Genomic DNA, 27848 nt, shown 5'->3' on the forward strand with positions numbered 1-27848 from the left:
GCAGGAGGCAGTGTTTCTGGGAGGGGGCAGGAGGCAGTGTTTCTGGGAGGGAGTGGGGAAAGTGTTTCTGGGAGGGGGCAGGAGGCAGTGTTTCTGTGAGGGAGTGGGGACAGTGTTTCTGGGAGGGGGCAGGAGGCAGTGTTTCTGGGAGGGAGTGGGGACAGTGTTTCTGGGAGGAGGCAGGAGGCAGTGTTTCTGGGGGGGGGGCAGGGGGCAGTGTTTCTGGGAGGGGGCTGGGGACAGTGTTTCTGGGAGGGGGCAGGGGGCAGTGTTTCTGGGGGGGGGGCTGGGGACAGTGTTTCTGGGAGGGAGTGGGGACAGTGTTTCTGGGAGGGAGTGGGGACAGTGTTTCTGGGAGGGAGCGGGGACAGTGTTTCTGGGAGGGGGCAGGGGACAGTGTTTCTGGGAGGGAGTGGGGACAGTGTTTCTGGGAGGGAGTGGGGACAGTGTTTCTGGGAGGGGGCAGGGGGCAGTGTTTCTGGGAGGGAGTGGGGACAGTGTTTCTGGGAGGGGGCAGGGGGCAGTGTTTCTGGGGGGGGGGCTGGGGACAGTGTTTCTGGGAGGGAGTGGGGACAGTGTTTCTGGGAGGAGGCAGGAGGCAGTGTTTCTGGGGGGGGCTGGGGACAGTGTTTCTGGGAGGGAGTGGGGACAGTGTTTCTGGGAGGAGGCAGGAGGCAGTGTTTCTGGGGGGGGGCTGGGGACAGTGTTTCTGGGAGGGAGTGGGGACAGTGTTTCTGGGAGGGGGCAGGGGGCAGTGTTTCTGGGAGGGGGCAGGGGGCAGTGTTTCTGGGAGGGGGCTGGGGACAGTGTTTCTGGGAGGGGGCTGGGGACAGTGTTTCTGGGAGGGAGTGGGGACAGTGTTTCTGGGAGGAGGCAGTGTTTCTGGGAGGGGGCAGGAGGCAGTGTTTCTGGGAGGGGGCTGGGGACAGTGTTTCTGGGAGGGAGTGGGGACAGTGTTTCTGGGAGGAGGCAGTGTTTCTGGGAGGGGGCAGGAGGCAGTGTTTCTGGGAGGGGGCTGGGGACAGTGTTTCTGGGAGGGAGTGGGGACAGTGTTTCTGGGAGGAGGCAGTGTTTCTGGGAAGGGGCAGGGGGCAGTGTTTCTGGGAGGGAGAGGGGACAGTGTTTCTGGGAGGAGGCAGGGGGCAGTGTTTCTGGGAGGGAGTGGGGACAGTGTTTCTGGGAGGGGGCAGGGGGCAGTGTTTCTGGGAGGAGGCAGGAGGCAGTGTTTCTGGGAGGGGGCAGGAGGCAGTGTTTCTGGGAGGGAGTGGGGAAAGTGTTTCTGGGAGGGGGCAGGAGGCAGTGTTTCTGTGAGGGAGTGGGGACAGTGTTTCTGGGAGGGAGTGGGGACAGTGTTTCTGGGAGGGGGCAGGAGGCAGTGTTTCTGGGAGGGAGTGGGGACAGTGTTTCTGGGAGGAGGCAGGAGGCAGTGTTTCTGGGGGGGGGGCAGGGGGCAGTGTTTCTGGGAGGGGGCTGGGGACAGTGTTTCTGGGAGGGGGCAGGAGGCAGTGTTTCTGGGAGGGGCAGGAGACAGTGTTTCGGGGAGGGTGTGGGGGCAGTGTTTCTGGGAGAGGGCAGGGGGCAGTGTTTCTGGGAGGGAGTGGGGACAGTGTTTCTGGGAGGGAGTGGGGACAGTGTTTCTGGGAGGGGGCAGGAGGCAGTGTTTCTGGGAGGGAGTGGGGACAGTGTTTCTGGGAAGGGGGCAGGAGGCAGTGTTTCTGGGAGGGAGTGGGGACAGTGTTTCTGGGAGGGAGTGGGGACAGTGTTTCTGGGAGGGAGTGGGGACAGTGTTTCTGGGAGGGGGCAGGGGGCAGTGTTTCTGGGAGGGAGTGGGGACAGTGTTTCTGGGAGGGGGCAGGAGGCAGTGTTTCTGGGAGGGGGCAGGGGGCAGTGTTTCTGGGAGGGGCTGGGGACAGTGTTTCTGGGAGGGGGCTGGGGACGGTGTTTCTGGGAGGGGACAGGAGACAGTGTTTCTGGGAGGGGGCAGGGGGCAGTGTTTCTGGGAGGGGGCAGTGTTTCTGGGAGGGGGCTGGGGACAGTGTTTCTGGGAGGGGGCAGGAGGCAGTGTTTCTGGGAGGGGCTGGAGACAGTGTTTCTGGGAGGGGGCAGGAGAGTGTGTTTCTGGGAGGGGGCAGGAGAGTGTGTTTCTGGGAGGGGGCAGGGGACAGTGTTTCTGGGAGGGGCTGGAGACAGTGTTTCTGGGAGGGGGCAGGGGGCAGTGTTTCTGGGAGGGGGCAGGGGACAGTGTTTCTGGGAGGGGGCAGGGGACAGTGTTTCTGGGAGGAGGCAGGGGGCAGTGTTTCTGGGAGGGGGCTGTTTCTGGGAGGGGGCAGGAGACAGTGTTTCTGGGAGGGGGCTGGAGACAGTGTTTCTGGGAGGGGGCTGGAGACAGTGTTTCTGGGAGGGGGCTGGAGACAGTGTTTCTGGGAGGGGGCTGGTAAGCAGAGATGAGGCCATGATCATAACAGCCACGATGACATCCAACGGCAGAGTAAGCTTGAGGGAACAAATGGCCTCGTCCTGTTTCCAGAGCTTTGTCAAGAATGTTTTTATACAGGCTGCCTGAAGGTTGGAGAGAGGGGTAGGCCGACGGTGGCAGGATCGCGGTTCCAATCCCAATAAAGGTCAGTCTCCATGATGGTAACCATGGAGACTATTTTTGATTGTCATGACAGCAGTCATCGGTTGTTGTTCAAGCCCCAGCTTGTTCACTAATACCCTTTAGGGAGGGGAAATCTGCCATCCTTACCGGGTCTAGCCTACACGTGACTCCAGACCCAATGTAGTTGACTCTGAAATGCCTTGTTAAAGGGCAGTGGTGGTTCCCAAAGATGCCCACATCCCATGAACAGAAGATACTGTTTTACCTCACCGCCTGGCTGTGGTGATATCTATCCATTACTTCAGCAACAGGCCCTGGTCTCAGGCATCTACTGACTGAGGGAGCAGGAACAGGCCATTCAGCCCATTGAACCGTTCTGGTATTAAAGTGGTTCGTGGCTGATCTGCATCTTAACTCCATATCTTCATACCCCAATCCCAATCCTAAAAGTCCCAGGGGACTCCGGAATTCGGGCAGGGGGTGAGACTTGATGGGTTTTTAACGCTTAACTAAACACTTTCCCGGGTTTCAAGCCTGAACGAGTTCACTCCACGTGGGGAGAGGTCACGTCCCCTTATCCCAGACTCTACCCCTGACTCCCCTCCCCGGAGGTGAAAAGAAGGGAACACATTGCCATAGCACCTGTCCTCACCGTCCAAGCGCTCTGTGGCTCTGAGGAGTGTTTGGAGGGTGGTCGCGGTTTATGGGAAAGTCAGTGCCTCAGCGCTGCAAGCACGATCCCGAAAGTGAAAACAAACGCATCATCAGCTCTCAGAGCTGCTGATTTGGGACAGCACTGAGGGAAGTGCGGCACTGTCAGGGGTGCTGCTTTTATCAGATAAGACCTTTACCCGACCTGCCCTCTCCGGTGGGCGTGGTGGAGCCCATGGTGCTGTGTTGTTGATCTCTCTCGGCATTCTGGCTGGTCCATATTCTTTGGTGAACAACAGATGGTCCTTACCACTCCCCTCGCCTGATGTGTCTGAGCCTGTCATCAGGGACATGTCTACTCTAGCCCCATTTCCCAGAGTCTTCAAGTCCTTTTGTGTTGGCGCTCCCACCTTGACCACCCTACCAGGCACCGAGTTCCAGGAAACCATCACTGCCTCAGTCAAAGAATTCTCCCTTCAATCCTCTCTGAACTTCCTGATCCCGATGCTAATGCCTCCTAGTTACTGATCCCTCCACTAAGGGGAAAGGTCTCTTCCTATCGGCCCTGTCTGCTTGCACTCCTACCTTCATAGGCCTCAATCAGCTCCCCGCCTCAGCCTTTTCTGCTGGGAGGAAAACTACCTCGGCCTGTCCAATCCCTCCTCATCGTTGAATCATGCCATTCCAGGAATCATCCTGGTGAATCTCCTCTCCAGTGCAATCACACTTTCCTGGAGTATAGCAACGGGATTGTGGCCAGACTGACATTATACTCAGCTCCAATAAGACCCCCCTGCTCTTGTATTTAATGCCTAAACTAACAAAGACAAGTATTCCATTTGCCTTATTTACCATCTCAAAGAGCAAAGGACAATACAGCACAGGAATAGGCCCTTCGGCCCTCCAAGCCTGTGCTGACACATTTTGCCCTTCCATACTAAAACTGCCTTCACTTACAGGATCCATATCCCTCCATTCCCTTCCTATTCATGTATTCGTCCAGGTGCTTCTCGAATGCTGCTAGTGTGTCTGATTCCACCACCTCCTCTGACAGTGCGTTCCAGGCACTCCCCACCCTTTGTGTAAAAACCCTACCTTGCACCATCTCGTTTCAACTTCCACTCATCCCCCTCCGCACCTTGGATCTGTGTCCCCTAGTAATTGATCCCTCCTCCCTGGGGAAAAGCCTCATACTTTCCACTCTACCCATGCCCTTCACAATCTTGTAAACTTCTATCAGGTCGTCCCTCAACCTCCTGCGTTCCAGTGAAAACAAACCCAAACTATCCAACCTTCCTTCATCGCTAAAATCCTCCATACTGGGCAACATCCTGGTAAACCTCCTCTGTACCCTCTCCAAAGCATCCACATCCTTCTGGTAGTGTGGTGACCAGAATTGTATGCAATAAATCTCAACCATCTGTCTTGGAGCCTTCAAGGATCTATGGCCATGCATGACAAAGGCTCTCTGATCCCTTGTGTTTCCTACGGTCTAGCCAATCTCCATGCATTCCCTTGTTTTGCTAAACTTTCTCAAATACATCACACTTTTCAGGATTAAGTTCCGTTTGCCATTGTTCAACCCATCTGACTGGTCTGGATGTACATTTGCTTGCTGAGCTGGAAGGTTTGGTTTCATGAAAATTTACATCCAGAAACTCAACCTGAGCTACAAACTTGCTATCTGACTGGTCTGTTGGTATCTTCCTGTTGTCTAAGGCTTTCCTCCTCATTGTTTCCCACGTTGTCAATTTTCATACAACCATGATTGGATTTATACACCCATCCTTCTTTCTGATATTTTGTGCATTGATATTAAGAGGAGGAAATTGCTGAGCTCTGGGGAGGGTGCCAGAATAGGCTGGGCTGCTCGGCCTGCTTGTTCTTTCAAAGCTTGGAAAGGAGAGGTGAATGACCTCCAGTGTTTTTTCGACGATTCCCTGTGGCAGGGACTGTAATATTCGAGGATGGGCAGTGAGAATCTCTGATGTTTTTCACAGCGCCGGGACTCATGTCATATTAATAGAATCCCCGGGAAACAAATACTCCCAGCAGTGTCATCGAGTCATACACCAGACCCTTCGGCCCAACCAGTCCATACTGACCATAATTCCAAACTAAACTAGTCCCACCTGCTCGCACTTGGCCCATATTCCTCCAAACCTCTCCTATTCATGCACTTATCCAAATATCCTTTAAACATTGTATCTCTACCTGCATCCATCACTTTCTCTGCAAGTTCATTCCACACACAAACCTCACAAAAAGTTGCCCCTCACGTCTTTCTTAAATCTCTCTCTTTCACCTGAAAAATATGGCCCCTCGTCTTGAACTCCCTTACCCTCGGGAAAAGGCACCCACCATTTACCCTAACCATGCCCTTCATGATTTTATAGACATCTACAAGGTCACCCCTCAGCCTCCAACACTCCAATGAAAATAGACCCAGTCTATTTTTATATCCCAAACCCTTGATTCCTGGCAACCTCCTGGTAAAACTTTACTGAACCCTCTCTGATGTAATAATATCCTTTCTATAGCAGAACTGGACACAATATTCCAGGAAAAGCACAGCCGGTCAGTCAGCATCTGAGGAGCAGGAAATCGATGTTTCAGGCAAGGGTCCTTCATCAGGAATGAGGCTGAGGGAGCAGGAGAATCGATGTACTTTGAAGAACTTCTCCTCCTCCCTCAGCCTCATTCCTGATGAAGGGCTTTTGCCCGAAACATCAATTTTCCTGCTCCTCAGATGCTGCCTGACCTGCTGTGCTTTTCCAGCACCACTCTGATCGAAACTCTGGTTTCCAGCATCTGCAGTCCTCACGTTTGCCTACAATATTCCAGGAGATGGTCCACCAGCCTCAACATGAGGTCCCAACTCACTGCTGGCAATAAGGACTCTGCTGTCCTCTTCTGAAGTGGTAGCCTGGCATTGGGTGTGATGGCAGCCTGTTGGCAATGTCACTGGACTGGTAATCCAGAGACCCAGGCTAATGTCTCGGGCACAGGTTCGAATCCCACTGCAGCAGCTCTTACCTCAGCTGAAAGAAGATGCTCCCTCAGCCCTGACTCTGGGAGAATGAGCCAGGAATGATGTGTTCCCATTCTTGGAGTGGGACTGGGAATCCCAAGCAGAAAAAGGCAGCGACGTTGGGAAATTTAGCCGTAATAAGCTCCCAGCCAAAAAGAGAAATGAATATTTGGCAGGAGCCTAGAACACAGAGAAGTCAATAGGTGACATTCATCCGTACCCATTCCAGACTGAGCTAAATTTGAAGTTTCTTGCGTCTCCTGATCTCTGGGTAAGTCTAAAGGGCGGCACTTGGCATCCTGAAACACACAGGCATCAAAGGACACAGTTTGGCGATCTCTGCTAAATTGGCGGGGGCTGTACCAATACTCTGGTGTGCCTTTCCTGGGTGCGAAAAGACCCTGATGATTAATGCCTGCTGACATTTGCAATTTATCAAGACAGCAGCGTGGCCCTGCTCTTTGTGCGTGCCTGCAAATTAGCAGCATGTTAATTATACACCGTGCACGGAAATGAAAGAGGATGAGACAAGGGCAGCTAGCTTTGAGCTGACTGAATATATATGTAATAATAATAATCAGAATAATTATCAGAATGATCATGAAAAGTGCTAATGTCAAAGTCAGTGTTCGCTCAACTGCACCTGTAAATCGCATGACTTACTCCGGGAGGCAGGGCTGGATTTCTGTGGGAGCAGGAGAGCAGAGAGATGTATTTACAGTAGTGTGTGTGTGTGTGTGTATATATGAGACAGAGTGATAGTGGGGGGGCTGTGTGTGTGTGAGAGAGATATAGAGGGTACTGCATGTGCATCTGTGTGCATGTGTGTGTGCGTACAAGTGTGTGTGTGTGTGCACATGCGTGTGTACAAGTGTGTGTATATGTGTGTATTTGTGTGTATTCCTCAGTTAGGCACAACTTCACATCCCATTCATGGGTGGCGTGGTTACTCAGTGATCAGCTTTGCTGCCTCACAGCACCAGAAACCCGAGTTCAATTCCAGCCTGCGGTGACTGTCTGGTGTGGAGTTTGCACATTCTCCCCGTGTCTGTATGCATTGCCTCCCACTGTCTAAAGGTGAGCATGTTAGATGGATTGGCCGTGGGAAATGGGGGTCCCCAGGGATAGGGTGGGGTACTCTTCAGTGTGGACTCAATGGGCCAATGGCCTGCTTCTACATTGTAGGGTCTCGATGATTCCTTGGTTTAAGCACGCAATTCAGGAAGTTTTGGTGCAGTACCAAAGAAGCCCTTCACTGTTGGAGGCGCTGTCCTCCAGCTGAGCTATTCATCAAGACTGTCAGTCGAACAGAATAGGATCCTATTTTTGATAAGGCACAGGGGAGTTCTCCCTGGTGTCCTGGGCAATACTTATCACTGAAATAAAAACCACATTTTATTGCAGCTTTTCATCCTTATCAGGACAATTTGCAAGAAATACAACTGTAATAAGAAGATAACATTTTCCACTGTTTGAGAAGAGTGTTTTCTGCCCATACAGGATTAATATTGTTGAATTTTATTTTCTTGCGAATTTGTCCTGCTGAGTACACAATGCAAACTTCTGTTAAAATGTGACTTTTTTTTCCCCCAGTAATTCTGCGCTGCCAACAATATTCATTCTTCACTTCAGGAGAAAGCTGATTGATCTGGTCATCAACCACGTTTCGATTTGTGGGATCTTGCTGTGCACCTATTGGTTTCTGCGTTTCCTACGTCATGTTGACCACAATCCATTGGGAGTGAAGCACTTTGAGGTGGCCTGGAATCATAAAAGGTACTATAAGAATGCAAGCCTGAATGTGACAGCACCGCAGCCCTGATTTACATCACAATATCATTTAATTTAATTTAAGTTAATTTAATTTAATTTAATTTACACAGACAAAGGTCAACATCAACTAGCATTGAGTCAAGTGCTATGGTGGGGCTTGAACAATGACCCTTGAGTTGCTACCTCCACTAGGCCGCTGTACCCTTCCACGTAAAATGCTGCACTTTTTAAATAATTTGTTCACAGGATACGGGTACCGTTGGCTGGGCCCACATTTATTGCCCATCCCTTGCCTGGCATGAATGTTACTTGCCACTTGTCAGCCCAAGCCTGGATATTGTCCAGATCTTGTTGCATTTGAACATGGGCTGCTCCCATGTCTGAGGAGTTAGGCATGGTTCTAAACATTGTGCAATCATCGGTGAATATCCCCACTTCTGACGTTATGATGAAAGGAAGGTCATTGATGAAGCAGCTGAAGATGGTTGGGCTGAGGACACTCCCCTGAGGGACTCCTGCAGAGATGTCCTAGAGCTGAGATGACTGACCTCCAACAACCACAACCATTTTCCTTTGTGTCAGGAATGACTCCAACCAATGGAGACTTGTCCCCCGATGCCCACTGATACCAGTTTTGTCAGGGCTCCTTGATGCCACACTTGGTTGAATCCAGCCTTAATGTCAATGGCTGTCCCTCTCCCCTCCCCTCTGGAATTCAGCTCTTTTGTCCATGTTGGAACCAAGGCTGTAATGAGGTCAGGAGCTAATTGACCCTGGGGGAACCCAAACTGGGCGTCACTGAGCAGGTTATTGCTGAGCAGGTGCTGCTTGATAGCACTGTTGGTGACACCTTCCATCACTTTACTGATGATCAAGAGGAGACAGATGGGGTGTCATAGAGTTATAGAGATGTACAGCATGAAAACAGACTCTTTGGTCCAACCTGTCCATGCCAACCAGATATCCCAACCCAATCTAGTCCCACCTGCCAGCACCTGGCCCATATCCCTCCAAATCCTTCCTATTCATATACCCATCCAGATGCCTCTTAAATGTTGCAATTGTACCAGCCTTCACCCTATCCTCTGGCAGCTCATTCCATACATGTACCACCATCTGCGTGAAAAAGCTGCCCCTTAGGTCTCTTTTATATCTTTCCCCTCTCACCCTAAACCTAAGCCGTCTAGTTCTGGACTCCCTGACCCTAGGGAAAAGACTTTGTCTATTCACCCTATCCATGCCCCTCATAATTTTGTAAACCTCTATAAGGTCACCCCTCAGCCTCCGACGCTCCAGGGAAAACAGCCCCAGCCTGTTCAGCCTCTCCAAACCTGGCAACATCCTTGTAAATCTTTTCTGAACCCTTTCATGTTTCACAACACCTTTGCGATAGGAAGGAGACCAGAATTGCACGTAATATTCCAACAGCGGCCTAACCAATGATGGTTGGATTTGTCCTGCTTTTCGAATACAGGACACAGCTGAAAATGTGTTGCTGGAAAAGCGCAGCAGGTCAGGCAGCATCCAGGGAACAGGAGAATCGACGTTTCGGGCATACGCCCTTCTTCTTATGCCCGAAACGTCGATTCTCCTGCTCCCTGGATGCTGCCTGACCTGCTGCGCTTTTCCAGCAACACATTTTCAGCTCTGATCTCCAGCATCTGCAGACCTCACTTTCTCCGAATACAGGACACAACCGAGCACACTTCTGCACTGATTTAGCATTTGGCAAGGTGACCTGAGTTGTGATGGGGCCGGAGGTTAGCAAATATTTGGTTGCTGAACCTGAACAACAGAGAGGGAGAAATCCCATTCTAGCCGCTATGTTGTTCCCTGAAGAAAAGTCGGATCACAGCTTGGATTCTGGAAGATTTATGGAGGTCGCACACTGCAGGGAGCTCAGGGAATCCTTTATAAATGGAAGGAGTGTTGGCTCACTGGAGGGGCAGATAATTAATGACCGTGCGTGTACAGGTGAGAGAAACATCAATAACTGGCTGGATTCTCGATGTCCCCGGTCACGGAGACTCAGTCGCCCCATTTCTGAATCCCGATCTAACATGTCCTCATTGCCCAGTTGGTCGCACACGAAGGGGAGAGCTGACGTTCTCCATTTCTCCAACTCCGCTCCTTACCATCCCATTCCCCACTCCACCCCAGCCCAGATCCCACCAGGAATACTAGCTGGGAGTGTTACCTCCAATGTGTCACTCTGAGCACAGTCTGGTAGCATTACCCCAAACACCAGGAGCAGCCTCCTGCATTAACCCTTCGTTTCCCCAAGGCCACCCGAAGCATGTCCGGCCTGATATTAGATCAGACTCTTCGACCAGGGTGTCCTTGGGAGTCAGATAGAATAGTTGGTTACGTCAAAGGTAATGATGGATAGATAGTTAGAAAGGTAGTTGAGGGAAGGAGAAACTGGGAATGTTGGGAGTAGTTTTTAAATCCAGTCAGGCCTCTGGGCCTGCCATTGTTCTGTGGAACGTAGCTTTGTAACGGAGGTCTGGAGAAAGATGCAGTGATTTCTGTCGATGTTCGTCCCAAGCAGATTCCTGAGGCGGGACTCTGCTCTAGGGTCTGGTCCCTGGGGTGGACGCCGAGATGCACATCGGCTGCGCCAGGAGGACCATAACTCAGTAAAAGATGCCCTTTGGTCTGCCCGATATTTATTGGTCTTCCAGAGCAAGGGGTTGACCCTGATCGAGTGTTGCAGACTGGCACACGTCAAGGTCCAAGACCGTGTGCAGAGGAACGCACTAAAGCCTGGGGAAGATGCCGCCAAGGGGCAGTGTGGAAAGACCACCGTCTGAGGACTTCCTGCTGAAGGTAACTGGGAGTCCGTTGAGTCATCGGACCCTCCTGGTGCCTCCAATTTATTAAATATAGTCTTGTTCAAGTAAGAAAGGTCTTTGGTTTATTTGTTGGATCAAGTCAAGCTCAGGTGTTTGTTTAATAAAGACTGCAAGATCTGCGGATGCTGTGTATCAGAAGCGAAAACGGAAATTGCTGGAAAAGCTCAGCAGGTCTGGCAGCATCTGTGAAGAGAAATCAGAGTTAGGTTTTCAAGTCTGATGTGACTCCCCCTCCAGAACTATCTGCCAAATGTTCCAGGCTCAGTATATTCAAATATATTCTCTGAGTCAGCCCCCAGAGGGGAGCAGGTTCCATAGATTATTGACACATGACAACAATAACTCTCCTCATCTCAGTGAGACCTCTGAATCTTGTGTCTCGCAGCTTCTCAGGTGAAAAAAAAACCCAAGCAGAGCTGGGTCCAGCCAAAGGGGTCACTTGCGCCCACCTGGATTAAATGAGGGGTCCCCATTTACCTTTTCCGCCACACATCTTCCTTGGAATCCAGCGTCCTGTTGTTCCCCAGTCCAGTATGAGTCCATGTCTTTCTGAGCTACAGAAGGGACAGTGGTTTCATTGAAAGAGCTATGACTTTTTAAGGTTGGCCTCCAGTTCCTTTCACTCCAGTGAGTCCCCATCTTCCATTCAGCCCAAGCATAGAGTGACGATCACCAAACAATCTGTCCTGGTCCACCCACGTTGATGTTACGGTCAAGAAAGCATACCGACACCTCTACTTCCTCAGGAGGCTAAGGAAATTCAGCACGTCCACAAGGACCCTTACCAACATTTATAGATGCACTGTAGAAAGCATCCTATCTGGATGTATCACGGTTTGGTGCGGCAACTGCTCTGCCCAGGACTGTAAGAGACTACAGAGAGCTGTGAACCCAGCCCAGTCCATCACACAAACCAGCCTCCCACCCACTGACTCCATCTACACCTCCCACTGCCTCAGGAAGGCAGCCAACATCATCACAGACCCCTCCCACCCCGGTTAGAATCTCTTCCACCCTCTTCTGTCAGGCAGAAGATATAAAGGTTTGAAAACGTGTACCAATGATTTAAGAACAGCATCTTCCTGGCTGTAATCAGACTTGCGAACGGACATCTCATATATTAGAGTTGGTCTTTCTCTGCACCTTCTGTAACACCACATTCTGCATACCATTCTATTACCCTGATGTACTTATGTAAGGTGTGATGTGTCTGGACAGAATGCAAGACAATACTTTTCACTCTATCTGGATAAATGTGACAATGATAAATCAAATCAAATGATGAAGTGCTGGGGACCCAATGGGAAGCACTGGGGGGGCAGTTGGTTGTGGAGCAGTGGTACTTGAACTCCAGGTGCATGAGTTCTGAGGGTCCTGGGTTCAAACCCCAGCATGGCAGTCGGTGAAATAAGTATTAATTGCCCTCCGAAATGGCCCAGCAATCTACTCAGCGCTAGGGTCAACTAGGAATGGGCAACAAGTGCTGATCTCATCTGTGCCTCCTGCGACTCGCCTGTGCAGGCTGTAGCAGCTGCAAGAGAGGGTTTACTTAAAAGGGCAAGTGCCAAACGTTAAACCCGTACAGCGCCTGTCATTTTCCACTGTCAAGGAAGCATTGTTAAATGGCATTGCATCTCATGTTCATAACCCCATGTATCAGTGAATGAGTGTGAAGACCCAAGCAGACTAAATAGCCTCTTCCTAACCTACTTTGGAAGATATGAATGTTAAGGGACACAATTCTGAAAATGAGAATGGGCAAGTCCGCGTGTATGAATTGTGACCTCTGAACCTGAGTATTACTGAGCAAGGAGCCGGACTATCGAAGCTTGTGACCTCATCAGGACCGAACTGCAAGAAAGCCAAATTTCAAAGGGAGAAACAATGCGTACTACATGAGAAAAGAGGGCTGGTTGGTTATCACTTGCTGGAAGATGCATCAATTCATACAAAGGGACATGTCCTCTGCAGGTAACAGGAACAGGCCCAGGGGGTGTTTCGCTTCAGAACAATATTTCCCTGGTGCATATCCCAGGCCAAATCTTTGACCAATCAGAGACAACTTGATAATCAATCAGCACCCTTTCCTACTGCAATAAGAGACTGAGAGGTGACCTCAGGTCGATGAAATCACGAGGGGCACTGATAGCCAACCGCCTTTCTCCAGGGTAGGGATGTCTAAAACTAGAAGGGATAGGTTTAAGGCGAGAGGGAAGAGACGTAAAAGGGACTGGGGAGACAGGTTTTTCACCCAGACTGTGGTGAGTGTCTGAAATAGGCTGCTGGAAGTAGTGGTGGAGATGAGTACAATTTAAGAAGCATTTGGACAGGGAGATGGATGGGATAGGTCTGGAGGGATATGGGCCAAAAGCAGGCAATTGGGACTAGATTAATTGTGAAAACTGGGCAGGTTGGGCCGAAGGGCCTGTTTCCGTGCTGTAGACCTCTCTGACTCAGAGATTGTGGCAGGGCTTGAACTCGTGGTCTCCTGGACATTAACCCTCAGGATTGCCAGGGCAGGTGCATCCCCTCTCTGCGACTGCGTGCCTCTCCCCCCGTCGATTTGGAGTGAGCCCGTTTGATTTGAAGAATCTGAAGTTGCTCGATGCTAGCCCAATGTGGAGCCCCCCCCCCCCCCCCCCCCCCCCCCCGGTAGATTCTCACACCGTAAATGAGCAGCTTACAAAATGAGGCGGACAATTCGAAAGCTCACTTCACCATCTGCTTCTCGACAAACGGGGAGAAATCCGAATCCCAAGCGACGTCGCCTGAAGTTGATTAATAAGGCCTCTGCGGGCTGTGCAGAATGCAAGGCTGGAGTCAGGGAAAAGTGACACTGATTTATCTCCTGAGCTCACTCTGCTTCTGTCCTGGCAACGGCGAAACCGCTGTAGGAGGGAAAGTCAGGGCGACAGAAAATTGGTTTCAGAAAACAGTGAAAACCAAACCAGGACACTGGAAGCAACGTGACAGTCATTGGGGTAGCTCAGAGGGGAATCTTCAGACTGCGATCTGATTAAAGGGAAAGGGAATCGAGGGTTTATGGGGAAGGGGCGTTGAGAATGATCAGATCAGCCATGAGAGAGTCATAGAGATGGACAGCACGGAAACAGACCCTTCGGCCCAACCCGTCCATGCCGACCTGATATCCCAACCCAATCTAGTCCCACCTGCCAGTACCCGGCCCATGTCCCTCCAAACCCTTCCTATTCATACACCCATCCAAATGCCTCTTAAATGTTGCAATTGTACCAGCCTCCACCACTTCCTCTGGCAGCTCATTCCATACACGTACCACCCTCTGTGTGAAAACGTTGCCCCTTAGGTCTCTTTTATATCTTTCGCCTCTCACCCTAAACCCATGTCCTCTAGTTCTGGACTCCCCGACCCCAGGGAAAAGACTCTGTCTATTTACCCTATCCATGTCCCCGTTAATTTTATAAACCTCTATAAGGTCACCCCTCAGCCTCCGACGCTCCAGTTATTGATCGGCGGACCAGATTTGATGGGCTGAATGGCCTACTTTTAAGATGCATTCTCCTGCTGCATCAAGGTCACGGCTAATAGAAACATAGAATAAGAGCAGGAGTACGCCCTTCGGCCCTTCGAGCCATTCAATATGATCATGGCTGATTGCCCAACTCAGTTCCCTGTTCCTCATATCCTTGATCCCTCAAAACAAGCCTCCTTCACCTCAGATCTCCCGTGGAAGCCTTAAGGCCCAGGCTAAGAGTATCCGAGGAGCAGGAGAGCTGAAGTTTCAGAGGGAACATCTCTGCTCCATGCACATCCCAACAACCCCACCGTCCTGTGGCCAACCACTTCAACTCCCCCTCCAACATCCCCAAGGAAAAGGAAATCCTGGGCCTCCTCCACCGCCAAATCCAAGCCACTTGGCGTCTGGAGGAAGAACGCCTCATCTTCCCCCTTGGGACCCTCCAACCACACGGCATCAACGTTGACTTCACCGGTTTCCAAATCTCCCCTCCCCCCAACCCCATCCCAGATCCAACCCTCCAACTTGGCACCGTCCTCCTCGCTGTCCATCTTCCTTCCCACCTATCTGCTCCACTCTTCCCCCTGACCTATCACCATCACCCTCCATCTGCATCTACCCATCATCTTCCAAACTGCCTTCCCCACAGCCCCACCCCCACCCTCCTATTTATCTCTCAGCGCCCTTCCCCCTACCACATTTCTGATGAAGGGCTTATGCTCGAAACGTCCACTCTCCTGCTCCTCGGATGCTGTCTAACCTAATGCGCTTTTCCAGCTCCGACTCTCCACCACTTTCTCACTTTCTCCTAAAGGTGTGGTGTGTTCCTGAAGCTAATGCAGAGCTCACAAAGAGAGTGCTGCCAATCACAAGGTGGTGAATACCACCTCACTCCACCTTACTACCTGCTCCATGCTGAGGGAGTGCTGCTCTGTCAGAGGTACCTTCTCTCAGGCCGTCTGCCCTCTCTGGTGGCTACAAATGTTTTGAAAGTGAGCATGGGAGTTTGCCCCTGACCAAAGGCCACCCCTCCATCAGTGTCACTGAGCACACATTGGGTCCTGTGCGGTCGGCATCACAAAGGTGGCCGCACTCGGAACGTACTTATTTAGTGCAAAGTCCTTCGGAGATTCCCGTGGTCGTGAAAGGCATGACACAAATGCGGACCCTTCATCTTCATCTCCTAGGAATGAGACAGGGAGGGAGCGGGGAGAGGTGAAAATGGAAGGTGTGTCTCCTTTTTTATTGCCCGTTAATCGCCAGGGGGCCTTTGAGTTCTGGTGTGTTGTTTCGACTGTACAGAACATTGGTGAGGCCACAACTGGAATATTTGTGCAGTTTTGGTCCCGGGTCAGATCAGCCACGATCGTGCTGAATGGGGAAGCAGGCTTGAGGGGCTGAATGGCCTCCTCCTACTCCTCTGTCTTATGTCTGTTGGGACAATTGAATAACTAGGTCCAGGCTTGGCACCACTCACTTCTTGTCCTACCTCGGCTTCCCTTTGACTTTGGCAGCAATGGGTCTTGAGAGTTCTTCGGCCTAATGGATCAATATGGAAGGACAGAGAAGGAAGGAGTGAGAGTCGTAAGGAAGGAAAGAAAGAACAGGAGAGATTAACATATTTTCCTCTCAAAAGAAACGGAATGGACTTCCAGTTCCTGTGCCCGATGCTGAATGTGGGGTAATGTCTTCACAAAAGAGCTGGGGGAATGTCTGGTTGGACGATAGCTGCCGTTCACAAAGGAAAAGAAAGACCAGGAGAAATGCAATGGTTCCTGACTTGGCCGAGGAGTTCCAGAGAGGACCCTTGGAGAACATTTGGAAACTCAGTCGGACATTTCCTTGGGAAGTGGAAAGCGTTTGGAAAGTCCTTGACCCATTCTACAAATCAATCCCCCCTTCCTTGACCTTCCTGGAATTAACAGTTGGCAAATACTAACACTCAGAGAATAGGACCAGCAAACGCGGGGCGGTGTCATTGGGTAATCTGAAGTTCCAGGCTAGTGCGGTGGTGAAATTTAAGTTCAATTTAAAAATCCAGAATTATAAAAGCTAGACTTAGTCATGGTGACCCATGACAGCTATCGCTGGCTGGTGTGAAAAAAACCATCTGCTCCCCCTTTGAAGAAGGGAATCTGCCATCCTTACCCAGCCTACACGTGACTCCAGACCCACAGCGATGTGAATGACTCTTAACTGCCCCCTGAAGTGGTCCAAACAAGCCACTCAGTTCATTGCCAATGATGGATGGACAATAAGTGCCAATGATGCCCAACATCCCATGATAGAAATTAGAATATTGCATTATCTCAGCATAAAACCATAGACATAGGAGTGGAAGTAAGGCAATTCGGCCCATTGAGTCCACTTCGCCACTCAATCAGGACAAACCCATCCCGAATAAACTCCCAGAGAGCTATTCTGTGGTACAAGCCTAGCGCCATTACAAACCTTAGACAGAACTTTCCAAACAAAGGAATAACAAAGATGGGTACAGATAGAGTTCATGGCAGGTCAACATCACAAAGATGGCCACACTCTGAACGTACGTACCTAGTGCAAAGTCCTTTGGAGTTTCCCAAGGTTGCAAAAGGAGCTACACAAATACAGACTTTTCTCCTTCATCTCCTAGAAATGCGACGGTGAGGGAGGGGGAAACGTTGAAGGTGGTAAATGAAAAGTGGGTCTCTTATTTTATTGGCCTTTAATCGCCAGAGGGCTTTCGAAATCAGATGTCTTGTTTCAACTGTACAGCACATTAGTGAGGCCACACCTGGAATATCTGTGCGGTTTTGGTCCCTAGGATGTGGGATGACAAGACTAGGGCCCACATTTTTAAGGTGAGGGGGACAAAGATTTTAAAAAGACATGAGGGGCCACTTTTTTACACAGAGTGTGGAATGAACTTCCTGAGGAAGTGGTGGATGTGGGGACAGTTACAAAGACATTTGGATAAGAACATGAATAGGAAAGGATTGGAGGGATATGGGCCAGGAGCAGGCAGGTGGGACTAGTTTAGTTTGGGATTATGGTCGGCATGGACTGGTTGGGCTGAAGGGTCTGTTTCTGTGCTGTATGACTCTCTGACTCTATGACAAGGGCATTAGATACAGGGGAACACCACCCCCTGCAAGTTCCCCTCCAAACCACTCACCATCCCGACTTGGAAATATATCGGAGTTCCCTCATTGTCTCTGGGTCCAAATCCTGGAATTCCCTCCCTAATGGCTTTGTGGGTCAACCCACAGCAGGAGGACTGCAGCAGTTCAAGAAGGCAGCTCAACCTCACCTTCTCAAGGGGCAACTAGGGACGATAATAAATGCTGTCCCGAGCCAGCAACTGAAGAAGGACCAGTGCCCGAAACGTCGATTCTCCTGCTCCTCGGATGCTACCTGAACTGCTGTGCTTTTCCAGCAACACACTCTCGACTCTGATTTCCAGGAGTCCCCACTTTCTCCCAGCTAGCAACGCCTCACACTTGAATAAATATAAAAGCGAAACTCACTGCGTCCCATACCATTGGGCCCCCTGTTTGGGTCACTCCTACCAAGTCAAGCACTCCGTCAACCTTCCAGGATCTCCATGAGGTGACTGGAGACCCTGGGTGGAAAGCTCGCTCCACAGGAAACTTGACCTTGGTCACTGGAGGACCCGGCCTGGAGATCGGTGCAATGGCGCACACAGACCCAGACTCCCAAGGCGCTGCATTTTCATGTCACCCGCGACTCAGTTGGCTCACGTCCTCTGAGTCTCTGGGTTCTCTCCTGGAATACTGTGTCCTATTCCGGTCTAAAAAGGATGCTAATCAGCGGGAAAGAGTTCGGATGAGATTTAGCAGGATGTTGCCGGGTCTGGAAGGTTTGAGTTATAAGGAAAGGCTGGGATTTTCTTCACTGGAGCATAGGAGGTTGAGAGGTGACTTTATGGAGGTTTATAAAATCATGAGGGGTATAGATAGAGTTATGGCAGTTGTCTTTTCCCAAGGATGGGGGCTTTCAAGACGAAGAGACATTTTTAAGGGAAGAGGAGAGAGATGGGTGACTGGGCGGTGCTAAATTGCCCATAGTGTTCAGGGGTGTGTAGGTTAGGTACATTAGTCAGGGGGAAATGTAGAGTCACAGGGTAAGGGAATGGGTCTGGGTGGGATACTCTTCAGAGGGCCGGTGTGGATTTGTTGGGCCAAATGGCCTGTTTCCACACTGTGGGGATTCTATGTTTCTATGATTCTACTTACAAAAGACATGAGGGACAATCTTTTTCCACACAGGGTGGTTCGTGTGTGGAATCAACTTCCTGAGGACGTGGTGGGTTTGGCCACAGTTACAACATTTAAAAGACACTCAAATAGGAAAGGTTTGGAAGGATATGGGCCGGGGCAGGCAGGTGGGACTAGTTTAGTTTGTGATTATGGTTGGCATGGACTGGTTGGAGCGAAGGGTCTGTTTCCATGCAATATGACCCTGTGGCTCTAAGGGAACTGGAGTTGTGCCTTTCCACAAAATGTGTCCAAAATGGGGCTGAGTTAATGTTTAATCAATAATATTGGTAAAGTTTATTAATGGCATTGTCACAGCTAAGACAAACAGCTAGATAATAGATATTATCCATAAGCACTTACAAATAAGGCATACCTGTGACAGGAGAGATGGGGAAGTCAATAAACTACCCCCAGGAGGCTTCCACCTCACTAACTGAGTTGGATTCTCTCAAGGGGCTGAACTGTGATTGTTCAATGGGCAATGGTTTGTTTCCTAATTGCTGATGTCCCCTCCCACACTCAATAGCAAGGGTTTGGTGGGATTTGTGCCAAATGCTGGTAAATGGGGCTAGATCGATTTGGGATATCTGGTCGGCACAGACGGGTTGGACCGAAGGGTCTGCTTCTGTGCGGTATGACTGGAGTAGTCTAATTCTGGGAGATCATGGCAACCCCCATCCCCACACCTGCTCCCCCCACCAGCGGATTCAAAGCTCAGGTCCCACATCAGATAGACTTAGGGACCCCACAGTTGAGGCCGGTGCACCTGGTCCAGCATGAGTGTAGTTTCACATGAGGCACTACCACCCAGGCTGTGTCACCACTGGTGGGGGAGGGGTGGGTTTGGAAAAGATTACGTGACAGTACCTTGAGAAAGAGCTCTCCTCAGAGTCAGAGCCAGAGTTTATCTCTCAACCAAATCGCAAAGCAATCCATCCTTCCTGTCCCTGTGAGGAAAACATAGATAATAGGAGCAGGAATAGGCCATTCGGCCCTTCGAGTTTGCTCTGCCATGATCATGGATAAGTTGAAACTTTATTGCTGGAACAGCACAGCAGGTCAGGCAGCATCCAGGGAACAGGAGACTCGACGTTTTGGGCACAGGCCCTTCTTCAGGAATGAGCAGAGAGTGTTCAGCAGGAGAAGATAAAAGGTAGGGAGGAGGGACTTGGAGGAGGGGCGTTGGAAATGTGATAGGTGGAAAGAGGTCAAGGTGAGGGTGATAGGTCGGAGTAGGATGGAGGCGGAGAGGTCAAGAAGAAGACTGCAGGTCAGGAAGGCGGTGCCGGGCTGGAGGGATTCGGCTGAGACAAGGTGGGGGGAGGGGGGATGAAGAAACTGGTGAAGTCCAAGTTCATCCCCTGTGGTTGGAGGGTTCCCAGTCGGAAGATAAGACGCTCCTCCTCCGACCGTCGCGTTGTTGTGGTTTGGCGGTGGATGAGTCCAATGACCTGCATATCCTCGGTGGAGTGGGAGGGGGAGTTGAAATGCTGTGATACAGGGTGGTTGGGTTGGTTCGTCCGGGTGGCCCAGAGGTGCTCAGGAGGAGTGTCTTATCTTCCGACTGGGAACCCTCCAACCGCAGGGGATGAACTTGGACTTCACCAGTTTCTTCATCCCCCCTCCCCCCACCTTGTCTCAGCCGAATCCCTCCAGCCCGGCACCGCCTTCCTGACCTGCAGTCTTCTTCTTGACCTCTCCGCCTCCATCCTACTCCGACCTATCACCCTCACCTTGACCTCTTTCCACCTATCACATTTCCAACGCCCCTCCTCCAAGTCCCTCCTCCCTACCTTTTATCTTCTCCTGCTGAACACTCTCTGCTCATTCCTGAAGAAGGGCCTGTGCCCGAAACGTCGAGTCTCCTGTTCCCTGGATGCTGCCTGACCTGCTGTGCTGTTCCAGCAATAAAGTTTCAACTTTGATCTCCAGCATCTGCAGACCTCACTTTCTCCTCCATGATCATGGATAACCATCAAACTCATCCCCTGCTCTCACTTTCTCCCCATACCCTTTGATCCCTTTCGCTCTCAGGACTGTATCTAACTTGAAAACATTCAATGTTTTGGCCTCAATCCCACAGGCTCCCCACTCTCTGGGTGAAGAGTTTCTCCTCAGCTCAATCCTAAAGAGGTGACGGCCTAGTGGCATAATCGCTGGGCCACCAATACAGAGACCCTGGTGACATCCTGGAGACCTGGGTTTCAAAACCTGCCTGGTAGATGGTGGGAATTGAATTCAATTAAATATCTGGAATTAGGACTTCTATGAAACCGGTGTCGATTGTCAGGAAAAAGGTCAGTTGGTTCAGCAATGTCCTGGAAGGAAAGAATCTGCCATCCTTACCTAGTCTGGCCTACACAGATCGACATAGTTGAGACTTAATGGCCTCCTGGATAATAAATGCTAACCTAGCTAGTGATGCCCACATGAGTTAAAAAACAATGACCTAGCCATATCCTCAGACAGTGAGGCCCCGGTTCCAAACTCCCTGGTCATTGAACTTACAAGAATAAAATACAGGTATCCCTCCCTCTGCTATCTGAAAGTAGAACATTCCTCTGAAACCTTTCGTAAGCCGAAATGGCGTAAAATGAACAGGCATTAATTTATTCCATAAAAGCGAAAATCCTCTTTGGACTTCTTTCAGTTAGCGAGAACAGTTGCAAATGTAGGTCTTTCGTTAAAATGAAGTGGCAAACCTTCGAAAAGTGGGGGTTACCTGCAGCAATTTATTGTCACCTGTATTTTTGAAAATGCAGTGAAATGTGTAAAAGTCACCGCAATCTGAAAAGAAACAATTGAGCTGACGTTTGGACGAAGTTGTTTAGTTTGTGGAACGTTGTTGCCGAAGCTCCCCCTGAGGCGACCAAAGCAAGGATTTCCGGAGTGAACCTGGAATACTGCCCCCGCCAAAACCGAAACTGAAGCTGCTGCGTCACCGTCATTGCCGGGAGGGACAGACCAGGGCCAGCACCCAGTCACCGTCACTCAAGACGTTACTGTCCAAAGCTACCACATTGCTGCCATAGCAACCAGGAATGGACCGGAATCACCATGCCTCCTCCGCTATAGCCCCCGGCTGAAGCCGCCACCGCCTGGTGGGACGGACGGACGGACCAGACCCACCCACGATAAAGCCACGGCCGCCATGGCAACGAGGAACGGGCACCACACCCACTGCTGCAGTCGGCCCTCGCACCACTTTCCACCAGGCCCGGCCGCGCGAAAGGAGACCTTTGGGGCAAACGAGAAAAGAGGAAACGAAGCCAAAAACGGACAATGGACAATGGAGAACGCGGTTGGCTGGGTGAAAGGGAGCGTACAGGCACAGGGCCCGAACACTTCCCACCCTGCCCCCGCCGCCATCTTGAACTTGGTGGCTGTGTTTCCAACGGCAACCTCACTTCGCAAAAAGTACTCGAGGGGCAGTGAAATACTTTGGATGGAAGGGGGAGTGGGTGAGGGGCAAGACTGGGAAGGGTGATACAGAAATACAAGCCCAAAGCCACCCAAGGGCAGAAGGAATTTTATGTCAATTCATTATTCAGAGAGAAATAGCCCCTATCTTCCCCTGCTGGAGGCTCCCATTTGCTCCCCCCCCCCATAGGAGACTCCCATTTGCCCCTCCCCCACACAGGAGCCTCCCATTTGCCCCTAACCCCCACAAGAGCCTCCCATTTGCCCCTCCCCCCACAGGAGCCACCCATTTGCCCCTAACCCCCACAGGAGCCTCCCATTTGCCCCTATGCAACACAGGAGCCTCCCATTTGCCCCCTCCCCCCACAGGAGCCTCCCATTTGCCCCTATGCAACACAGGAGCCTCCCATTTGCCCCCTTCCCCCACAGGAGCCTCCCATTTGCCCCTCCCCCCACAGGAGCTTCCCATTTGCCCCTACCACCCACAGGAGCCTCCCATTTGCCCCCTCCCCCCACAGGAGCCTCCCATTTGCCCTACCCAACATAGGAGCCTCCCATTTGCCCCTACCCCCCACAGGAGCCTCCCATTTGCCCCTCCCCCCACAGGAGCCTCCCATTTGCCCCTACCCCCCACAAGAGCCTCCCATTTGCCCCTCCCCCCACAGGAGCTTCCCATTTGCCCCTACCCCCCACAGGAGCCTCCCATTTGCCCCCTCCCCCCACAGGAGCCTCCCATTTGCCCTACCCAACATAGGAGCCTCCCATTTGCCCCTACCCCCCACAGGAGCCTCCCATTTGCCCCTCCCCCCACAGGAGCCTCCCATTTGCCCCTCCCCCCAAAAGGAGCCTCCCATTTGCCAGCCCACAGGGAGCGCCCAAATGCTCCTCACCCCGTAGGAGCCTCCAATTTGCCTCTCCCCAAAAAGGGGGCTCCCATTGGCCCCACCCCAGCTTTAAAGCCTTCCCCACGGCTTTGATGGGCAGACGAGGAACATTGTGCGCCAGGGAAATGGGTTAAACGTGCTCTCACAGTGGAAACACTGAGCCTTGAGCAAGATGACTATCAGCATATGGCGGGCTCACATCGGCCATCAGTCACTGCCAGCCACCGTCTGATTTGCTGATGAGGCTCTTTCATGCTGCAACGCAGAGACACCATCTGAATACGCACGAGCAGCCTTAAAGCGACACTCCCTTTCGCTCCCCCCTCACCCTCGGCTTGCCTTCTTGTGGTTTCCTACATTGAGTGAGGGCTGCAGATGCTGGCGATCAGAGTCGAGAGCGTGGAGCTGGAAATGTGCAGCAGGTCAGGCCGATTTTCCTGCTCCTCGGATGCTGCCTGACCCGCTGTGCTTTTCCATCTACCACAAAGTGTCCAACCGCACAGGATCACTGTCCCCTGCGGCTCCTCACCTAACCCCTCCTGTCCTTTTGAGGCAAAAACAGGAGCAGGAGTAGTCCATTCGGCCCTGACGCCATCTGGGCTGTTCGGTCTTGTTGCGGTGAGCGCGCAGGTGACTGCTGTACCTAGAAGGTTCTACAGCGAGTGGGCCAAGATTTATTTTTTCTAAGATTCCCAACAGTGTGGAAACAGGCCCCTTGGCCCAACAAGTCCACACCGACGAGCAACCCACCATTCCCCTAACACTACGGACAATCTAGCACGGCCAATCCACCCTGACCCGCACATCTTTGGACTGTGGGAGGGAACCGGAGCACACCCACGCAGACACGGGGAGAACGTGCAAACTCCACACAGACAGTTGCCCGAGGCTGGAATCGAACCTGGGACCCTGGTGCTGTGAGGCATCAGTGCTAACCGCTGAGCCACCATGTTGCCCGTAATGATTAAGATTTGGTCGTGTTCTGGATTTGGACTTTCCTCACTGTGTGTTTTCTCTCTTCTTATTTCTGTACATGGTTTTTGCTCTCCCTCACCTCCCCCATGCTGTTGTTTTTGTTAATTAGTTGCATCTCCAAAGATTCGAAATCAATACCACACCTCCTCAGGCCTTTGGGGTGTTCCCTTTGTAATGGGTCCATCACAGACCCAAGCCTTACGTTGACACATTGAGTCGAGAGTGTCAGACATTCCGGCTTTGGTACAGCCCACTTGGCCCCCTGAGCAATGATTGGCCCAGTACAGTAGGCCAGCTCAGACCAGTACCTCAATGTCTGGCGCTTTGTCCAGAAGCTTGAGAAGGCTGCTCAGTTGGCTGACTTTTTTTTTAAACGATTAGATTACCTACAGTGTGGAAACAGGCCCTTCGGCCCAACAAGTCCACACCGACCCTCCGAAGTGAGACCCATACCCCTATATTTACTCCTGACTAATCCACCTAACACTGCGGGCAATTTGGCACGGCCAATTCACCCTAACCTGCACATCTTTGGAAGGTGGGGGGGAAACTGGAGCACCCGGAGGAAACCCACGCAGACACGGGGAGAATGTGCAAACTCCACACAGTCAGTTGCCAAGGGCAGGAATCGAACCCAGGGGTCTCTGGCGCTGTGAAGCAGCAGTGCTAACCACTGAGCCACCGTATGAGTCTCATACACACGGATCAGGATGGACAGGAACATCGCACAACAGAGCTTCACCTTGGCACTCATTTCCCCACTTCAATCCCACACTGGTTCTTACATCTGCCAAAGGTGACAGAAATTGCTGGAAAGTCTCAGCAGGTCTGGCAGCATCTGTGGAGAGAAATCTGGTCAAGTAAGCCTTCCCAGACGTGAGGCGAAAGTCAGGATGGCAGTTGGCTGCAGATTAGAGTCAAGAGTGTGGTGCTGGAAAAGCACAGCAGGTCAGGCAGCATCCGAGGCCTTCATCAGGGCCTATGCCCGAAACGTTGATCTTCCTTCCCCAGACGCTGCCAGACCTTCCTCCAGCAATTTCTCGTTTTTGTTTCTGATTTACATCGTCAGCGGTCCTTTCAGTTTTTAAAGGTTACTCTTGTTTTCACAGTTTGCGCATGTGTCCCATTGTCAGTACAGACAGCTCGAGGGAGAGAGAGAGTGGGCCCCTACTCTCCAGCTGGTTCTGGTCAGAGACTGAAGTCTCAGCAGGCGGGAGAGTGTTTTCCTGAGAGAGAGAGAGCAGTACATTGCTTCCATTTCCTCACCGACATGACACGCTGCTCACAATGCGGTCCCCTCCACGCTGGGGAGGCGAAGTGTAGACTGTGTGGCTGCTTTGCAGAACATCTACGTTCTGTCCACAAAAGAGACCCTTAGCTTCCAGATGCCTGCCACTTCAACACGCCAGAGTCGAGAGTTTGTTGCTGGAAAAGCACAGCAGGTCCTGATGAAGGGTTTCAGCCCGAAACGTTGGTCCTCCTGCTGCCTGACCTGCTGCGCTTTTCCAGCAACTCACTCTCAACTCTGATCTCCAGCATCTGCAGACCTCACTGGCTCCCAGTTGATTTCAAACTTAGACACACCATCCTGATCCTTGGCTAACATCTCTGACTTGGAGTCTTGCTGTAGTGCTCCATTGAAGCTCAGCACAAGCTGGAAGAACAGCAGCTCATTTTCCGCGTGGGGACCCTGCAACCTCCAGGACTCAATATCGAGCTCAACAACTTTGGAACCAGCCCAGCTATCCATCCCCACAGGCTTTGGCATCCGATGGGTTACTTTCAGCATAGCTAACCCTTTTTCACCTACTCACGGTCCGTACTGTCAATGTCTAGGGTGGCACGGCGGCTCAGTGGTTAGCACTGCTGCTTCATAGCCCCAGGGGCCTGGGTTCAATTCCTGCCTCAGGTGACAGTCTATGTGGAGCTTGTGTGTTCTCCCTGTGTCTGTGTGGGTGTGCTCTGGATTCCTCCAACAGTCCAAAGATGTGCAGGTTAGGTAAATTGCCCGTAGTGTTCAGGGATGTGTAGATTAGATGCATTAGTCAGGGGTAAATATAGGAGTGGGGCTGGGTCGGTGTGGGCTTGTGGGGCTGAAGGGTCTGTTTCCACACTGTAGGGATTCTTTATCACTATCCATCCCTTTTGTGTGTTTAACTGTCTTTCTCTCGCTCTGGGCTCCATTTCCACTCAACTGTGTACTCCCCAGACCCCCCTTCAGCATACATACCAACCCTTTCCTTCCTAGCTACCATCAGTTCTGAGGAAGGGTCACCAGACCCGAAACGTTAACTCTGATTTCTCTCCACAGATGCTGCCAAACCTGCTGAGCTTTTCCAGCCATTTCTGTATCCAGCGACCTGCCTCTATTTGACTACCTGACACAGTTTGCTGTAGCTGGGTGGCAGTTTCCAGAGAGCGGTGAAGGGTTAGCTACCATCGCTGGGGGCTCTGGAGTCACATGCAGGCCAGACCTGGGTAAGAACGAAACATCGCCTCTCTTCAAACCTCATCGTGATCATCATGACTGGAGCAAATGCTTTAGCTCAGATGAATCGATTGAATGAAACTCCCCTGTTCCAGTAGGATGTGAACAGAAGAATCTGATCTGAGCTCCACGCTACAAACTCGGCAACGTTACCACCACGTTCCCTCTACCTTCTTTTCAATGTATTTCCAAATTTCTCTCTGCCTCTCCTGCACATGGCTACTCATAGAACCCTGGGAAGCATTGAGCATCAGAGGGACCATGTTCCCTGGACCCTTGAGGTAGTAGGCAGGTGAATAAAGTGGTTAAAAAGCCCATGCCTTTACTAACTGAGGCTTAGAGTGTAGGAGCAGGGAGGTTATGCTGGAACTGTTGGTCAGACCACAGTGTGGAGCTCTAGAGTGCACACTATTGGAGAGTAGTGAGAGCCCTGGAGAGGGTGCAGAGGGAGACTTACCAGGATGCAGCCTGGTCTGGAGGGTTTCAGTGATGTAGAGGGATCGGACAGACTGAGGTTGTTTTCCTCAGAGCTGAGGGGATTGAAAGGGGACATATCTGAGATGTATCCAAATATGAAGTGGCCTAGATAGGAAGAAACACATCCCCTTGATGGAGGGATCAGTGGACAAGGGGCATAGATTTAAGGGAAGGGGCAGTAAGGTTAGAGGAGATAGAGTTGTACAGCCCCTTCGGTCCAACTCGTCCATGCTGACCAGATATCCTAAATTAATTTAGTCCCATTTGCCAGCATTTGGTCCATATCCCTGCAAATCCTTCCTATTCATATCCCCATCCAGATGCCTTTTAAATGTTGCAATTGTACCAGCCTCCACCACTTCCTCTGGCAGCTCGTTCCATACACGTACCACCCTCTGCGTGAAAAGGTTGCCCCTGAGGTCCCTTTTAAATCTTGCCCCTCTCGCCCTAAATCCCTATACCCTCTAGTTTTGGACTCCCCTATCCTGACTATTTGCCCTATCTGTGCCCCTAATGATTTTCTAAGCATCTATAAGGTCACCGCTCACACAAGAATATAAAGGGCTGTTAAAAGAACAAAGCGAGCTCATGCATTTAAATATTTCTTGAAGGGAATGAAAGCGAATAACAAAAGGTCCTTGACCTGCAGGAGAGAGAAATGGTGAAACAATCAGATAAAGTGCGGGCTCCCCCCATTGCAGGGAGAAGGGACTTTGGAAAGAGGTGAACCATTAAACGGGCATTCCTCGATGTTTGGTTTCCACCAGAGTGGGGGCCACATTAGAACAAGATCCATCACCTTCATCAACGCTAGCTGTGGCTGCAGTTAGTACCATCTGTAAGGGGCACGCCTGAGTAGATGCTGAGGATATGGGCGTCGGACCGTTATTTTGCACAAAGCCTGCCGCGGGCTGTGGCTAAGTCGTTTTTTAAGTCGCTG

The 27848-nt window shown here is 51.3% G+C and overlaps 2 long non-coding RNA genes across 3 annotated transcripts in view; one reads left to right on the plus strand and one right to left on the minus strand.

Moving 5' to 3' along the window:
* The first annotated feature begins 7091 nt into the window (after positions 1-7091).
* The window catches only part of LOC148135993 (uncharacterized), a 29826-nt gene continuing 9069 nt past the window's right edge, over positions 7092-27848 (plus strand). The window contains exons 1-3 of one of the 2 annotated variants that reach the window (XR_015754771.1): positions 7092-7358; positions 7875-8057; positions 10739-10872. This is a non-coding gene — a long non-coding RNA (uncharacterized LOC148135993). Of the gene's footprint in view, positions 7359-7874; positions 8058-10738; positions 10873-27848 lie in introns of those variants that run through there. The other variant, XR_015754772.1, reaches the window with a different exon arrangement.
* LOC122542871 (uncharacterized) overlaps positions 7917-27848 on the minus strand; it is a 63837-nt gene continuing 43905 nt past the window's right edge. Inside the window, exon 4 of the long non-coding RNA XR_015754769.1 lies at positions 7917-8042. This is a non-coding gene — a long non-coding RNA (uncharacterized LOC122542871). The remainder of the gene's footprint in view (positions 8043-27848) is intronic.

This window comes from Chiloscyllium plagiosum, unplaced genomic scaffold, assembly GCF_037043375.1.
Source record: "Chiloscyllium plagiosum isolate Xiang-an unplaced genomic scaffold, Cpla_swu_hap1 HiC_scaffold_47, whole genome shotgun sequence".
Classification (NCBI taxonomy): domain Eukaryota; kingdom Metazoa; phylum Chordata; class Chondrichthyes; order Orectolobiformes; family Hemiscylliidae; genus Chiloscyllium; species Chiloscyllium plagiosum.